The sequence below is a fragment of the Hemiscyllium ocellatum genome, unplaced genomic scaffold, assembly GCF_020745735.1.
Source record: "Hemiscyllium ocellatum isolate sHemOce1 unplaced genomic scaffold, sHemOce1.pat.X.cur. scaffold_741_pat_ctg1, whole genome shotgun sequence".
NCBI classification, from domain to species: domain Eukaryota; kingdom Metazoa; phylum Chordata; class Chondrichthyes; order Orectolobiformes; family Hemiscylliidae; genus Hemiscyllium; species Hemiscyllium ocellatum.
Genome location: NW_026869208.1, coordinates 107,667 through 126,529, shown reverse-complemented (window position 1 = coordinate 126,529; position 18,863 = coordinate 107,667).

The following is an 18,863-nucleotide window of genomic DNA, read 5'->3' as shown; positions in this document are numbered from 1 at the left end:
TGTTTAAGCTAATTGGGCTTTGATATATTCCGTCCCTTCCTCCAGATCTTTCATACAGATATTGATCGTTGATGATCCCATAGTGATCTCTCAGGCACTCCACCAGTTACAGCTTTGTAATGTGAAAATAAACATTTATCTCTACTCTCTATTTCCTGTTAGCAACACCTTGCTGTGTGGCAGCTCATACGTTTACATGGCGTCCTGTGCAGTAAACCGTACTCAATGAGCGAAAATGATTTGTTCTATTTTCTTCTGTAACACGTTAAATAGGCAGAATGGTCTTCTCCTGTCTCATGGTCACGATAATGACTGGCTGAATGAGGTGGTCTCCTATCTCTGTCACAGCTTCGAGGGGTGGATGGAAGGCACAATACATGGGGTAATGGCAGCAGTATATCCCTGTAACCACATCGAGGGTAGATTGAGGGAACAACACATTGGATGGGTGCAGCAGTTGGCCATTCGGCGCCACCAGTCAGAATGCTCATGACTGAACCGATTGTGTTTGACCATCCGTCTCCTGTCTGTTCCCAATAAATATTGACTCTCCTTTCCAGCAACGATCAGGTGAGCTCATCCTTGAAGACCTTCAAAAACCGAGTCTTCACTGCTCCCAGAGGATGAGGACCCTACAGATAGTACAACACTAAAGTGAAAGGTCGAACTTATTTCAGTGTGGGACCCGTTATATTAAACTGTGTTAACCTAACATGAAATCGCCACCTCTTTTGAAACACAAGGCCAGAATCATTCGGCATAGACATGAACCATTCAGCCCTCTAAACCTGTCCAATAGGACCACTGATTCTTTTCAATCAAATATATATTAAACTCATTCTCTGCTCCTGTCCCAGGAAGAGAATAACTGATATCATGACACCACACGAGCATTAAAAATGCAGAATAAGGTATTCTGCCCATCGACTCTGAATGCCATTTAATACTGGCTTAGAGGTTTCTCAACATCATTCTCCTGACTACTCTCTGTAACTCTTCACATGCTTATTCATCTATCTCTGCCTTATAAGCACTAGTGTCTGTGTCTCTGTGCGTCCATTCGTGTACTTGTGTGTGTTTGTTCATGTGTTTGTGTGTTTGTGTATTTATGTGCTGACATCGGTTCATCTATGTATTAGCCTGTATGTTTTACTTGTGTTTGTGCCTATTTATGTGTGACTGTCTATGTCTCCGTATGCCACTACCTGTGTGCAGTTCTATCTCCGTGTAAGTACTGTGAGTGTCAGTATATTAGCGTGTTTACATATGTCTCTGAATATTTTTGTGTCTGTATCTCTCTGCAATGAGATATTTGTTGTTTTGGGAGGGAGAAAATTGTGAGAACAGACAGAGTGGTTAAAGTGTGAATTGCCCTTCACTGAACATTGTTTTTTTAACTCAGTTGGAGGGACATGGATGTCACGGAATCTCCATGCAACATATCCCAGTCCACTCCGGCTCGTACCAGGGTCCTCCTCACATGGTGCGGGGGTGGAAGAGGGATCAGATATCGGGTGCTCCCTTTCTCTCCTAGTACAGTCCGTTTCTCCTGGAATGAGAGAACGGCGGGGAGGGAATGATGGTGGGAGTGTGTGGCCCTGCTCTTAGAGCTGGTGTAGGTGGAGGGGGAGGGGGAATGGTGAGGTGTCCGGAGGAAATCAGTCCACAGTGTTGTATCCATGCAGTGTTATTAGTGTTGGGATTATAGTGGAGGGAGAGAGAGCGAACGGGATGGGGGTGGTGTGGGAAAGGTGCTGAATTCAATAGTGAGAGTGGTAGTGCGTGAGCCTTATTTGGAGATAGTGTGTGAGCCTTGTTAGGGGGTAGGTGCTATAACAGGTAGTGAGTGAGAGGGAGCAGAGAGAGTATGGTGAGAGTTAACCTGACAGAGTGGGGAGGATATTGATGCTCATCCTGTGATGCTGGTACTTTCTTCAGATCATGTCAGCGTCGAGGTGACCCTCCCAGAATGTCTTGTCCAAGTCTATCTCTAATAACACCACAGACCCTGTCCCTCAGATTCCATATAATCAGTTTGGGAGGATCTTGCAAATAGGAAGGAGAAGCAAGCATTGGCGTATTATGTATCTAAACCAATGCTCTCGTGCAAATTCTGTGCATTGTATGTTCTGGAAATTTGGAATGCAAATATTGTGGGTGCTACAGTATTATTGAATGATCTCAAATTGCATCTAAACTGTGTTAACTAAGCAACTGCTAATATTGTGAAAAATAAATTCCATAAGCATATAACAGGTTGGTTGAAGATTATATTGTGACTCAAACAAGACAGTAGGTTATTTTGGATTTAGAGCTGTGTGGTGAGAAGGACTCATTAGTAACCTTGCTCTGAGGACGAGAGACGTTAATATGTTGTATACTACACGGCGCCTACATACAATATAGAATGTTTGAGCATGAAGTGGTAGACATGCAATGGTTGTTAGAGTCATAGAACCATGGAGCCCTGCAGCTTGGACACAGGCCCTTTGGACCAAAGTGGGCCGTGCCGACCGAAATGTCCATCCTGCTCATTCCATTTCCCTGCCCTTGCCCTTATTCTTCTAAGTCTTTCATATCCGTGTATTTGTCTAAAAGCATTTTGAATGTTGTTAATGTGCATGCCTCAACCAAACCGCTGTCTGCTAATTTCATATGTGTTCCAACCTCTGCATAAAAACGTTGGCGCTCAGGATCCTTTTTATTCTTTCACCTCTAACCTGATGTCCTCTAGACCTTGCTTGCCAAAACTGACAAAACAAATGAGTGCATTCACCTTATCCATGCATCTCATGTTTTATACTTTTCTGTACGATTTCCCCTCAGTTTCTTACACTCAAAGGAAAATGTTCTGGCCGGTCCAAACTCTCCCTACAACTCAGACCGTCAAGTACTGGCAACATCCTTGTAAATTTCTTTTGTCCTCTTTCCAGTTTAATCACATCCTTCCTATGGCGAAGAGAACAAAACCGAACACCATACTCCAGTGCATGCCTCACCAGTGTCCTGTCTAACTGCGATATAACTCGCCAACTTCTGTACTCAGTGTCCTGACTGATGAAGGTCAGTGTGCCAAAAGCCTTTTTCACTGTCCTGTCTACGTACAACTACTTTCGGAGAACCACTGACCTGAGATCCAAGGTCCCTCTGTTCCTCTAAACTCCTTCAGGGTCAAACATTCACCATGAACTCCAATCTGGATTTGACTTTCCAAAATGAAACACTCCACATATATTTATATTAATCTCTATTTGCCATTTCTCGGCTCACTTCCCCAGCTGATAAAGATTCTGCTATAATTTCTAATAACCATTCTCACTGTTCACAGTACTGCCTATTTTATTGTCATCATCCTAATTACTAATCATGCTTTTCACATTCTCATCCAAAATCACTGATACAGATATCAAACAGTAATACGCCCATTACCGACCCCTGAGACACTCCACTAGTCACAGACCTCAAATCCAACAAGCATCCTTTCAGTATTAACCTCTGCTTTCTCCCATCAAGCCCATTGAGTGTCCAATTTGCCAGATCCCCCTGAATTCTATGCCATCGAACCTTTCAGAGCAGCCTATCATGTGGAATCATATCAAAGGCATTTCTGAAATCTAGATAGACTACGTCTACCACCCTATCACCTTTTGAGGTCACTTCCTCAAAAGAACGCTAAAGAATTGTGAGCCATGATATCCTATGCACAAAGCAGTGCTGACTGCTCCTTATGAAACCGTGTCTTTTCAAATGCATGCATATGTTATCTCTCAGAACCTTCTCAAGGAAATTACATGTCACAGTTGTAAAGCTAACTGGTCTGTAGTTCACAGGTTCTTCTTCGCAGCCCTCCTTGAACCAGATCACAACGTTCACGACCCTCTAGTTTTCTGGGACCTCCCCCGTGGACAGCAGTGATGCAAAAAGATCAGCCAGAGCCCCCGCAATATCTTCTCTCGCCTCTTGCTGTGTTCTTGGCTACACCTGTTCAGGACCAGGCGATCTACAGAAATCCTGCAATGTCTGAAAAATATGTCTATTTCTTCAAGGTAGAATCACCAAAGAAAGGGCAAGTGACTTCATGAAGATTAAATTGAAGATTATATTAATCATAGGAAGTGAGCCCAGAAGAATTTTAGACATTGTGGCAACCAGAGAATTCTCAGAAATTTGTTTGTGTGGAGATTGCATATTCTCTCCGTGTCCGCGTGGGTTTCCTCCGGGTGCTCCGGTTTCCTCACACAGGTTAGGTGAATTGGCCATGCTTATTTGCGCAGTGTTCACGGATGTGTAGATTAGGTCGCAAAATGTAGAATTGGATGGGAATGGATCTGTGTGGTTTCTCTTCGGAGGGACAGTGTGGACTTGCTGAACCAAAAGGCCTTTTCCTCACTGTGGGCTTTTAATGATTCTGTGAAAGAAGAACACAAAGAATTCATAACTCTACAATCTGTATTGCAAATAAAACAAAATAAAAACAGGGTCAAATGTGGAATTTTGTAATCAGGAGAGGAGAGGTTATTGAGGAGAACAGGGAAATGGCCAAGAAAATAACCAGTTCCTTTGCATCTGTCATCAAGTAGGAAGATCCATAAAATCGCTGAGTAATACCAAATGATCACATGGAACTTGTGTCACTAAAGACAGAAAGTCAATTCATATCAGTCACAAGGTAATAGTTGAAGGCTAGCATAGTAGTATTGTAACTGGATTGAGCATTGCTAAGTCTGATGAGCCAGTTGTACTTCGTATCAAAATATTAGAAATAAATCAGCAATAGACACATTACTTGTGCTGTCGATGACTGTTTTATTTTCCTGTACATTCTGCAGAGGCCGGAACTTAGTAAATGTGTTCAAAGCATTGTAGATGAATGGAAGGGATTCAAGCATCTGCAAAGGGAAGAAGAGATAGTGTGGAGAACTGCAGACCAATTAACTTGACATCTGTAGGGAAACTGATGGAATATATTATGTAGGATCTGATATTGGATATTTAGAAATTAGCAGCAACATTGGAGAGAATCAGTATGCATTGACAGAGTCTGACAGAGTCTTCATCCTTGACAAACTTCAGAATGATTTGAACTTGTTTATTGCAAAATAGAAATGGCATGTTTTGATTTTCAGAAGGCTTTTAATAAGAACTCATGCAGTGAATTCATAAATAAAGTAAAGTGAATGGTAATTGGAGGAATATATGGAAGTGGAAAATTAAAGTAAGGTTCGCCTTCATTTAAGAGAATCAGAACATAGTCAGAAGGTCATGTTGAAGCAGTTCCACAGCTTGCTAATGAAACTGTACATAGAGTATTGAGTCCAGTGTTGGTGACCCAATCTGAGAAAGGACATACTGACCACGGAGGATGTGCAATGGACATTCTACAGATTAATCCCTCAGATGGCGATATTGCCTTGTGTGGAAACTCGGCCTGTGTTCTTTACAGTTCCAAAGAAAGGGAGGCGATCATAGTGAAATTTAGAAAAGTCACTGAAAATCTGACAAGGTGGAAATAAACAGGATTTTACTTTGGCTGCCTACTCTACACTTGAGGCAAATAATGGCAGGTAAAGGATAGACCATTTCAGACTGCAACAAGACGGCAATTCTTCATTTGAAGGGGACTGACGAACACAGAGACATGGAAACCTGCTGGCAGGAAAGATTAGGGAGAATCCCCAGGTATTGCAGTTGTATGTCAAGTGGAACAGAATAACCAGGGAACAGGTAGGACTCATTAGTGACTTGCCAAGTTACATCCAGATCAACTTAGTGATAGGAGACAGAATGTCTGCTGGTAGAAATCTGTTTGTTTGAGTGGAGACCAGTATCCAGTCGTGTACCACAGATATCCGTGCTGTGTACCATATGATTTGTGATTCGGAGATGCCAGTGCAGGACTGGCTTGGGCAAAGTTAAAAATTACAGAACACCAGATGATAGTCCAACAGTTTATTTGGAGGCACGACCTTTCCAAGAGCATAATCACGTGATGAACGAACAGCGCTGCGAAAGCTAGTGCATCTGAATAAAACTTCCTGACAGGGCAGTTGGCACAGGTAACCTCAAAACCATTAATAAATACATGGTCGTGACCTTGAAGTGCCATAACATACATGGTATGGGCCTCGTATCGGAAAGTGGGCCGAATGTAGATCGTGCTGTATTTATGTCAGTATAGAGCCAGTGCTTCTGTGATTGTATGGGTCAATCATTGAGCAGCGTAAGACAGGAATTGATCAGTTTCAGAAGAATGTATGAACTAGGGTTATAAAAGTGAACTTGTCTCCATGAGCTAGAATGGGGAAAGCTAAAAGTGTCTAATGTCCTGCTCCCTTCCTGATGTTTCTGTGCAGTTAGGGGGAAAGCTCTGTCATTGTTGTCACAAGCTCTTAAACATTAGGAAGGCAGCATCTGTCTGGCTGAAAGGACTGTGTTACCCGTTCTCTTTTCCAAAGCTCGTTGCGGGTGTTCTGTCTAGTTTTATCCTTTAAGAACTCACAGTAATTTGATATAATTGAGTGTCTTGCTTTGCCGTTTCAGATACCATTGCAGAGTTTATCACATGTCTGTGTGTGGAGGCACTTGTAGGCCAGACCAGGAAGCTCGGGAAATTCACTTCCTGAAAGTACATTGGGGAAGGGACAAATGTTTACAATGGACATTAGATTCAAGGTCAATATTACTGGCACCAGATTTTATGTCTCGATATTTTGTTAATTGTTTTTAATTTCCACCAGCTGCCAGAGATTTATTCTGGTCTGGATCAGTAATCCAGTGACATTTGTACAACAGCACCATCTCCACATGGAGACCTATCGGAAACCACACTGAGCACATTATTTCTGTGCTGTATGGCAGCTCTGTCAAGAAGAACTCCCAGCAATGCGACTATCGCGATGGGACTGAGGGCGTGGTAAATGGTCAGACTGTAGTCATTCCCTTGCTATGGGACTGGATATAGTTGAGGAACTTTCCAGCTGGCCAGGCAGATGTGAGAGTTGGAGCTGGATTGAAACAGCTTCCTCAGTGACACGACTTGTTGTGTAGCACAAGTCTTCAGTACTGTTGCAGGAATGGGGTCAGGGCTCATTACAGTTATCATATCTACTGTGCTCAGCTGTTTCTTCATGTCACGTGCAGCGAATCGAATTGGTTGAAGACTGGCATCTGTGATTCTGTGGGCATCATGAGGAGGGTGAGGTGGATTATCGACTCAACACTTTTGGCTGAGGATGGTGCAGATACTACATCCTTGTCTTTCACCCTGATGTACAGGGCTCGGGATATTTGAGGAGTCCTCTTCTCCGGTACGTTGTTTATTAATCCATCGACAATGATGACTGGATATGCCTTGACTGCAGAGTTTGGATCTTATCTGTTGCCGTGGGATCATTTCCCCTTCTCCACCAGATGGTAGTTCTGCTGTTTATAATGTAACCAGTCAAGTTCAGTAGCTTTAATGGGTTGTCATCAGGTTTATATACACATGACTCTGACTCTGGCATGTTCACCTACATTCATCACTGAACCATCACTCGGCTTGATGATAATGGTAGACTGGGGAAAAGTTATGGATTGTGATTGAATGCAATTCTGCTGCGGCAGCTGCTGTGATCTACAGCATCACAAGATAATCCAGTGTGAGCTGCAATATCTGCAAATCAATTCGACAGACTTCCCCCAGTTCACACCGAGAACCATCCACCCATCAGACCTGTACTCAGTACCTAACCTGGATTCTGATGTGCGAACTATTAATATGAATCATTTTCTTTCCCATTATCATATCTTCTGAAGTGAATGTTTTTTACCTCTGTTTTTCTCCCTGACCATGATTAAGACCTCTGTCATGTCAGTGATGCCAGCCTCATGTTGTTTCAGAGCCAATGAACCTGTACACTTTGCGTTTTTGTTCACTTCCCAATGTACAGCGCTCCATGCTGGACAGGGCTTTTGAGCAGATTCGACATACGTCTTTGGAAAATGTTCAAAAGCAGAAATTGCTGAAGAAACTAAGCAGGTTTCTCTGCATCTTATGGAGTGAAAGCTGAGTTTATCTTTTGGGTCCAGTGACCGTTCGACAAACCTCCCAGTTTCTACAGCAATTTGTGCATTTTTATTTTTACTATTCATAGTTATTTGTTTAATTGAAAATTTGTGCTGTGCCTATTCATTTCTGGAGAAACTGAGCAGGTCTGGTAGCATCTGCAGAGACAGAGAAACAGAGTTAGCGTTTCAAATCCAGTGTGACACTTCTTCAGAACTGAAAAGGATTGGACACTGGGTATTTTAGTCCCTTGCCAGAGATGGAGGGTAGTTGACAGGAAAAAGAGAAAAAGAGGGTGTGGCAAAACATAAACAGGCTTTTAGCAGTGGTGAATGAGAAGATGATATAAAATGAGTTTAAATTAAGATGGGACTGGGCGAAAGGGATTTTCTCTATTGAGTGCAACATAAAGAAGAAACAACCACATAAGGTCATAGGGAGGCCAGGAGGGAGAATGTTGAATATGTGGTATTATACAGATCTGGCCAGAGATACACTTTCACTGTAGAGATCACCGCCATCAGGCAAAGACATTCAGGTGCTTGACGGCTTATTGGCACTAGTTAGATTTTCATGCTGGCTCAGTATTGTAACATAAAGAAGAAAACAAATAACAGTATGAAGCTTGGGCTGAGTGTTGTTTACCTGTCACTTTTAATATTGTTTCAAATTTGGAGGGCTGATCTTTAAATGCTTGTTCTTGAAGTTAGTATCAGATGGCGTGTAGGAGGTTGAGGGGTGACATTATAGAAATTTGCAAAATCAGGGGAGGCTTGGGCAGGGTGAAAAGCCAAGGTCTTTTCCACTGGATAGGAAAATTAAACCATTGAGCCATAGGTTTATGGTGGAAGAGGGAATATTTAAAAGGGAGGAAGAGGAAACTTTTTTTTACACAGAGGGTGACATGTTTATGGAATGAGCTGCCAGAGGAAGACTGGCAGCTCCAACATTTAAAAGACATTTGGACAAACACGTGAATGGGGACTGTTTAGAGGCAAATGGGCCAAATGCAAGCAGATGGACACAGTGTAATTTGGAAAACCTCGCCGGCATGGACAAGTTGGATCAAAGATTGTGTTTGTATGCGATATGACTGTATGAATATAGAAAGCGAAGAAAAGGGAAGAAAAAATGATTTCTCCGCCATCTGTCTCTGGCAGGAATTTGGGAATACGGACTAGGCAATAACTCCTCTGTATCAGAGTGATCATGTAACTAGACGGGTAATTCAGAGGCACGGGTTGTGACTCCAAGGCGGTATTTAAAATCCTACCACAGCCGATGACAGAGCTTAAATTCGAATAACAAAAATTGGAATGAAACCTAATTGCACTCATGTAAACCAGTAGCCGTAAAGATTTATTTTTATTATTTCACTGATAGTTTTTGCTCAAAAAACTTAATATTATTACCCAGTCTGACCTCAGTGTGACTTCAGACTCACAACAAAATTGTTGGCTCCATTTTGTGTTGACAAATGGCTACTTAGTCAAGGACAATATGTGATTGACAACAAAGGCTGCCCTTGCCCATGATGCTGGCATCCCGAGAAACAACAGCATTTAAGGTGAAATAAACCAAGGAAAGGTGGGTGCTAGAGATCGAAAATAAAATTCTCCAGCATCTGAAAGTATTGGAGAATCTCGCAGGTATGGCAGCCTCTATCAGGAGAAATGCACGTTACAGTTTGAGTCCAGTGACCCTGCTTCACAACTGAAAGCAAACTAGGAAATATTATTATTTATCCTGGTATAATGGATGGTTGGGTTGGAGAGAGAGTGAGGGCCAGGTTTAAATTGAATGGATGGAAAAATGGCCAGAAAAAGAGAGGAAAGGAAACGACAAGTGAGCAAAGGGATTGCTGATGATGGACTGAAAGGAAAACAAAATGACAAGTTATTCTCACATTTCCCCATTTCCCATATTCCTGAATATCGCATCCATTTAGATTTGTCCCTGTTTAAAGTGAGTTAGGGTCCCTGTATCTCTCTTCTCTGAGTGTGATGATCAAATCCATTAGCCATACTGGTGCTGCCCTTATAGTTGCTGAGATATAGAAAAAGATATGTTACATTGTCTCCGGCTTCTTTGGAGAGAGAAACTGTTAGTGTGGGAGTGTGCTGAGATGCAACGGCTTTCTCAGCCAGGAAGAGAAACTCAGGAGTGGAAATAGTTTTCAACACTGAGCGCGCGCACATTCCATGTGGGGAATTGACCCATTCCTTTCATTGGAAAATCAGTGGAGTATCTGTGGATGCTTATCTTGGGTTTGTATTGTCAGCTGCTGGCTCTGGTGATCCCACCTCTATACACTGCATTTACAAAGTGTCTGGGTCCATGTTAAACTAATGGAGATGGGGCTCCACAGAAGGGAATCTCTATCAATCGGTTGGTGCAGGACAGTGCAATATCTTTCCTGAGATTTCCCGGGACATTTGTCTAAGTTGGACCAGGAGTCAGGTATGAAACCAGTTTGTTTCAAAATTGAGGTGGTCACTGAGCTGTGTCCCCTCCTTCAGTATACTGTATAGCCTCACGCCAGTGTCAGGACTGTGCAGATGCTCACGATGAATTCAACTGGATTAACTCTGGAACTTTCCAGGCAGGCGTGATTAACATATCCATCATCACTGGATGCAGTCCTCCGATATATTCACTGGCTGACAGAACCCACCTCTCCACTGAAAATTTTATATTGTGTCCATCTCGCTGAGGATGATACAGAAAGAAACTTCCAGAAATACAAGGGTACGGAGTGATTGGTGAAAATGGGGAACAGTAGGTAATTAGAATGAATAAAAGATATGGCTTTCAAAATCTCATTGGATTTAAGGTTGGTATTATGCTGCATCTGATGAGCTACGTCCCTGAGTATTGAGGAGGTGGCAGGAGAGCGAGTGAAAGAATTTACTGATTGTTCTTCAAAGCTGGTTAGATTCTGGAAAGGATCCTCCACACTGGAAAGCAGCTATTGTACACCGAGTTAAAAATCACACAACACCAAGTTATAGTCCAACAGGTTTAATTGGAAGCATGCTAGTTTTCGGAGGGACACTCCTTCATCAGGTGATAGTGGAGGTCTCAATCATAACACAGAATTTATCGCAAAAATTTACAGTGTGATGTAACTGAAATTATACATTAAAAAATTGATTATCTGTTCAGCCTTTCATCTGTTAGAATACAGTGATAGTTTCACTTCGTTCATCTGTAAATCATAACACCTTTTTTAAGTTGTATTCTTGGGTTAGCTGTTAACAATGGTGATAGCTAGACAATATGTTGAAGGTGTTGGCCTCCTGGGTTCTCTCTCTATGCCTTTTGATTCTCATCTAAAAAGTGAGATAACGGAGTTTTACATAAATTCGTGCAGTTTTTGAGCTCTGAGTTCTACATGAACGCATGCATTATTTGAGCAATGTACAATGTAACCCTCCAAAGCCTTCAACATATTGTCTAGCTATCACCATTGTTAACAGCCATTCCGAAAATGCAACTTTCAAAAAAAATTTTGTGATTTACGCATGAAAGAAGTGAAATTATCACTGTATTCGAACAGATGAACGGCTTAACAGAAAATCAATTTTTCAATGTATGATTTCATCACACTATGAATATTTGCAATAAATTCTGTGTTACGATCGAGTCCTCCACTATCACCTGATGAAGGAGCGTCGCTCCGAAAGCTCGTGTACTTCCAATTAAACCAGTTGGACTATAAGCAGTGTAAGCTGTGAGAAAAACATTGGAACCTTTTGTGAGGAATGTGACAACTAGACATTCGGAAAATAATGACATGATTTAGTAGAGTCAATCTAGAATCAGGAAGGGGAAATGATCTTGATCGTTGATAAACCTGCTGGATTTTGTGGAGGTTGTCCTTTGTGATCTCGACAATTGAGAACCAATGGGAATGAAATATTGAAATTTTCAGCAGACGTTTTGACATGTTTGAATGGGTGAGTGGTAGGTAGGGGCAGGTAGGGGTGGAATACACCGAATATAGTAAACGTTGAATAATCGAGAGAATGAATAATCGACGTTGAATAATCGACAACGCATCAGAAACACCTAGCCTGGGATAAGAAAACATGCAACATTCTCCCTCACTACTAACATCACGAGAGCAATGGGTGATGGGAGATGTGGTCAATAGCCGGCGGTGCCAACATTCAATCCAGTCCAGTAGTTTTTTGTGAAATGAAGGAACCATACTAAAAGGAGTTAAATGGAGCTGTTTGTTCAGTGACTGTGATTGATGCTAGTCTCCATGGATCCGAGTTGTGTCACTGGATTTTTTCCGTCTCCTATTAGTAAGGGGCCTCTTGCAATGATTTATGCCATTGTAGCAGCAGATGTACCAACTCCAATGCTCAAAGTGATCAGCAGCTGCAGTGACAGAAAAAGGAGATTTAAATATCTGAGAATAGTCTGGAATGATCCATTAATGGATCAGAATCTTAGAACATGCGACTGGAATGCTGCAACAATGGACAGGAGTTTATCCTTGGGTCTTTTCTTTTTTTCCTTTTCTTGGTCAACATTACCATATCGGATATGGGGTGCACTGATGATTATCCAGGCGGGTTACTATCCTATCCTCGCTATTGTTGGTGTTCCTGGTGAGTTTCTTCATCTCTATCCATTTATTAATCTCTTCAACCATGTCGAACTTCTTTGCTATTCCTGTTATCTCTGTATGACAAAGACAGAAACTACTGTCTTCAGTTTCAAATGCAAATTCCATTGATTACCCACAAATTTCAGAACCGCCCACACCCCCGCCCTCACAAACATCTGAGAACGAGACTGTTCACAATACTGAATTTAAATAAATAAAATTCATTTATGTCTCGTTATTCTATCCATCACAAAACTTATCCACTACCAGCTCTATTATATGCCCAGTCACCATCTTGGCTTCAATGCTGACGCTTAATAAACCATTATCTATGCTTTGGTAAAATTCAGACGTTATGGTTCCACCTCTCTTCTAAGCACTCTTTCAGTTGCAAATATTTCGATCACAACTTTGTTCTTGTCTATAAAATTACTTAATGACAGAACACTCTCTCAGAGCAGTAATGTCGGAAGAAATATAACTCAGATGCAGAGGTTATTTCACAGAAATACACTGTTCCACATCCTACCACAGACGATGTCAGAAAGTAAATACAAAAGACAGGAATTGGAAATAACAACCATAACATTTCCAGCATAATGTCTATACGTTTATCTATTTCACTGATGTCCTTTGGTAAATAGAACTTGCGTTATTATCTGGTCTGGCTTCAGATTTATGTGAGACCCACAGCAGTGTGCTTGGTTCTGTCCTGCCTGAAAGAATGTAAATGACATTTGGTTAGGTCAAAAAATGCTGCCCCTGTCAGTGATGCAGACATTCCAAGTAATAACAAAATTAAAAGTTAAATAAAGCAAAGAATATTGCAACAGATCAGAAACAGTAAAGAACGAGAAAGTGCCAGACAAACTGAGCAGATTTGGCAGCCCCTCGGGTCGAGAGAAAAATAGAATTACCAATCCGAGTCTAATGACTATACATCAGAACTGAACACAGTTGGGAAATAGTGTTATTGATGTTAGTGACACCGACATCTGTTATGGAGGGGAGAAGGACTAAGTCGAATAGATGGAGAAAGAGAGAGATAGAGAGAAAGAATCAAACAAAGGGATTGCTGATGATCAGGTAGTATGGAAATAAAAAATGAAATTAAATCTTACTTATGTTTCTCCTGTTCCATATTACTGATAATCATGACCATGTAAGGAATATGTCAAAGTTTCTGTCTAAAGATTTTATGTATGTTTTTCTCTCTTCCCTGAGTGGGATCTTCTTCCTTTATTCATTAATGGGGAGCTGGGCCAGTATTTAATTCCCTTTCCTCATTATCCTTTGGAAGGTGTTGATGAGCTGCCTTCCTGACCCACTGCAGTCCGTGGGCTGTAAGTAGTCAGTGCTGAGGTCCATGCCGTTTCATTTCTTTGAGGCCTTTGAAGTGACTGATATAACTGAGTGGCTGGCTTGGCTATTTCAAACTGCAACTGAGAGTTAACCACATTGCTGTGGGTCTGGAGTTACATGTAAGCCCGACCAGCTATGGATGGTAGATTTCCTTTCCTGAAGTGCATGAGGGTGCCAGCTAGGATAATCGACAATGGTTTCATTGTTTCATTTGATTCTTAATTCCTGATGTTTTATTGAATTCAAATTCCAACATTTGCCGTTGTGGGATTCGTATCCGGTGTCTGGGTCAATGCCTGATTCACTGGATTAATGTTCGGAGATAATACAGCTGGATAATCGCCTCATCAGTATCTCCAATCAACTCCAATGGCAACAGTGATGTTGTTGGTGTGACTTTGCTTCATAAGGCAAATAAATGATTGGCAAAAAATGCCTTTCATCTCATTTTGTAATTATGAGAAGGCGAGATGATGGGAAGTGCTCTTGGTGAAAAGGAGCTGGATGTTCTTGATCATGAGGCACTAACAGGATTCCTATGGAGCAGTCCGGTGCTGGCAGGTGGGACTAGATTGGGTTGGGATATCTGGTCGGCATGGACGGGTCGGTCCAAAGGATCTGTTTCCATATTGTGCATCCCTATGACTCTATGACTCAGCAAATAATCAACACAATAATGAGTAGTACCGTTCATTACAAAACGATTAAAGTATAAGAATGAAGACACCGTCCTGCAGTTGTGGAGTGTACTTGAGACAGTATTTTCTTTCATTTATAATCAATGATCTCCTTGCTACGCAGAGACGGTGTAATGGAGTTTCACCAGACTAATCCCTGCAGTGATGGTACCATGAGGAGAGTGTGAAGGAAATGAGTGTTTAATCTATAACGTTACAAAATGAATGAAACATGATTGCATTAACACTGGAGTGTTATGAATCAACACTCATTATTTTCAAAACAAAACACGTATAGCATTAGATATATCATGTTGTCCATGATATGTGTCTTCACATTTGGACAAATATATAGATAGAAAAGGTTTAGAAGGATATGGAGCAAGCGCAGGGAAATGGGGTTAGCATGGATGGACATTTTGATCAGCATGAACCAGTTTGTGCTAATGGGCCTGTCTCTGTGCTACAGGATTCTATGACTCTACGATAGTTTACAGAGCTCTATGGAGCCCCCATGTTGGTTGAGAGAGAGCTCCAGGTTCTGAATGAACTCTCACCATCTGTATGTACAGTTCGTGTGTGACCCTGCATTGAACGTCAAGTTGTACACATATCTGTCATCAGCCACACTCTGATAGTATTAGCCATTCCCACCAGCTTCTGACCTCCATACAGAACACTAGCCTGTCTTCTCTGTCAAAAACCAGTCCTTCTTTTTTGCTAAAAGCTGTTCATTCGCTCAAGATGTTTTTCAGAGGGTCAATAAAACGTTACAAGGCTACGATCAGTCTGGTATGGTACAGACATGAAAGGGATTTTCAGAGGTGTTTTATTTATATGTAAACAGACGAAACTACAGACCAAAGTGGTCGTGCTTTAGAAGTGACCTTTATAATGAACGGGGAGTTGTCAGCTCTTTTAGCTGAGCTAGCTGATTTGAGCTGAACTGAACAGTTTTCAGTTGTGTCTTGAACAGGGAAGTTAAACTGGGAGCTGTGTGGAAACTCTCTCTCTTTTCTGCCGTTCAGCTTCAACCTAGAAGCATGCGTTCCATTATAACATTTTTTTCAGGGCAGTTTGATTATTGGGACTATTGCGTGTATTTGGAATAGCATAATTAAGTCTAGCTGGATAGGTTGAATTTTGTAGCGGTTCTTTATGCTGTTCTTTGTGTTTCATTGTGTAATTTTGTGAATAACGTCTTTGTCTGATTTAAAATCTAGTAGTCAACCTACTTAAATTACTCAGGGTAATTTTCATTGGATAATTACCAAAACAAACTGCAGAGTTATGCTATGGCTGCTTGCTTAATAATGTTTGAGTAGTCTAGCCTCATCCATAACAGACTGGGGGCTCATTGCTGGATTTTTAACAGCGAGTGGGAAGTGCTAGTGTCTTTGCTTTGGGTATTAGTTTGATTGGGTTGACAAAGCTTAGAATAGTAATGGCCATTTCAGTTGCCAAACGTTTCCTGGGTGTGCATGCAGTGACTTTGGAAATTTTACGAAAAGTGAATAAGACCAAGTTGCAAAAATTAGCAGAGAAGCTGGAATTGGAACTGACTGCTTCTGTGAGGAAAGGAGAGATAATTACAGCAGTAGCTCGTCAATTAAACTTGCTGGAGAAACCTTCAAAATCAGAGGTGGCAAGAATTCAGTTGCAAATGAAACATCTTGAGTTAACGGCGAGAGGTAAGCAAAAGGCAGCCAAAATGAAACATTTGAATATCAATCAAATGCGAAGACGGGGGAAAGAGACAGCAGCAGACCAGAGAGTAAAAAGAAAGAATGTCAAAAGAGATAGCAGCAGGGGAGAGAGAAAGAGAGAGCTTTCAAATAGCAAAAACTGACACTTAAAAAGGAAAGTCAGTGTAAAAGGCTGGAGATAACGGCTGAGGGTGGGCATTGTAAGGAAAAGAGTACGGATGAGCAAGCCCCTAGTAGTCAGAAGACTAGTGACAATTTGTTTGAGTATGTTCGAGCATGGCCTCAATTTGATGAGAAGAATGTGATGCCCTTTTCATTTCATTTGAAAAGTTGGCTAAACAAATGCAGTGGCCAGAGGCAATGTGGGTTTTATTGATCCAAACGGAACTTGTAGGTAGGACTGGTGATGTATTCACATCCCTATCAGAGGAGGTATCTGGGGAGTATGAGAAGGTTAAAAAAATCATTTTCTCTGCATAGGCAACCTTCCAGGAATCAAATGAGGGATCCTGGTCAAACCTATACTGAGTTTGTAAGGATCAAACAGACTAATCTTGATAGTTGGATAAGAGCTTAAATTTCAAGCAAAGCTATAATGCCCTTAGAGAGGTTAGTATTAGGAGGATTTCAGAAATTCACTGCCTGACGTAGTGCAAACTCAGGTGGAAGAGCAGAGAGTGTAAGCAGAAATGTTAGCTGCTGAAATGGCTGATGATTATGAACTGGTCCATAAACTTGATTTGCTTTCCAGAATTAGTTCTGGTCTCTGAGGGACAGAAATTGGAGCAAAGAGATATCCTTACGTGCAAAGCAAAAGGTAAATCACAGTGTAGATCATAAGGATAATTTACCACCGTAATAAAGAAAACATTGAAGGGGACAAAGAAGTTAAAATACTCTGGTGTTCTCATTATAATAAAATGGGCCACACAAAATCACAGTCTTTGTGGTCTGGGAGAAAACCAGATGTCGGATACCCAGACAAGCCTGGACTTTTTGTTGGACGAGTAACAAAAAGCATAAGGGAAGTTAGGCAACTATCTCAGAGTGTACAAGATGATTAGTGGACATGCCAAATCTGCATTAAAAAATCTACATGAAAGTTTAAAGTTTATTCAAGTAGGTTAGGAGTAATTGGTAAGGAGGTTCCAATATTAAGTGATGCAGGATATTTTCAGTCTGTAATGCTGAGGGGTGAGGCTTTATGCAATCTTGAGAGATTATTGCCAGAAAATGTGCTGGTAACAGGAATTCATAGTGAGGCAAAAAAAAAATGCTCAGTTATGTAAAGTGAAGGCTAGAGAGACCAGACAAGAGTGTAGAATGTGTGGTAGGAGTACTGGACCCCTAACTCTCAGCTCCAGGAATAAAATTTGTCCTTGCAAATAATATAGCTGATTCACTGGTAGGCGTGCTGCCTACTCTAGTTGAATACCCAGTGGAGATGCAGGCAACTGAAGAGCTGGAGAATGTTTATCCAGGAATTTTGCCTGATTGAGTGATCAGAAGATCAAAGATGCACAGGTTGAAGCGGGATAAAGGCAGAGAAAAGGAAGCTGATGTAGATTTATCCGAAAGTTTCTTTTTGATCAGATAAGTGGAACGGAGAAGGAGCAAGTAGGAAAACATGAAAATATTATGAGCTTTGCTAAGCCGATTGAATTACAGTAGAAAGATGAGGTGTTACAAAAGTTATTTCAGAAGACATTTAGCAAGAAAGAGAATGAATGCATTCCTGTGTGTTATTACTTAATAAATGATGCCTTAATGCTGATATGGAGATCAGCACACATTGAAGCAGATCAGACGTGGCCAGAAATTCATCAAACTGTTTTGCCTGTTGGGTATAGAAAGGAGGTGCTGTGAGTGGCACATGAGCTACCACCTGGAGATCATTTCGGGGTGAGGACATTACAGGCTGGAATACAGATATTTTCACTGGCCTGGACTACACAAAGATGTAGTTGAATTTTGCCAGACGTCTCAAACATGTCACACAGGCAGTAATAAAACCTGTGACTTGAATACCTATTCCAGCATTTGAGTAACCCTTCACAAGAGTCCTGATAGGTTGTGTAGGTCCCCTACCTCAAACAATAAGTGGGAATAAGTAATTATTAACAATAATGGATGTGTCGACTAGGTTTCCAGAGGCAGACCCATTAAACAGCATCACAGCTAAAAGAGTTATAGAAAAAATGTTTTATTTTTACTAGGTACGCCCTACCAATAGAAATCTAGACAGATCAAATGTCACATCCGAACTATTCAAGGAGATGATGGATAACTTGGGAAGAAAGCAATTCAAATCTCCTGCGTACGATTTGGAATCACAGGGAGCACGAGAGAGATGGCATAAAACACTGAAGACCATGTTGAGGTTTTATGGTCAGGATTATCCAGGTGATTGCGAAAAGGAAATTCTTTTTGAACTATTTGTGATCAGAGAC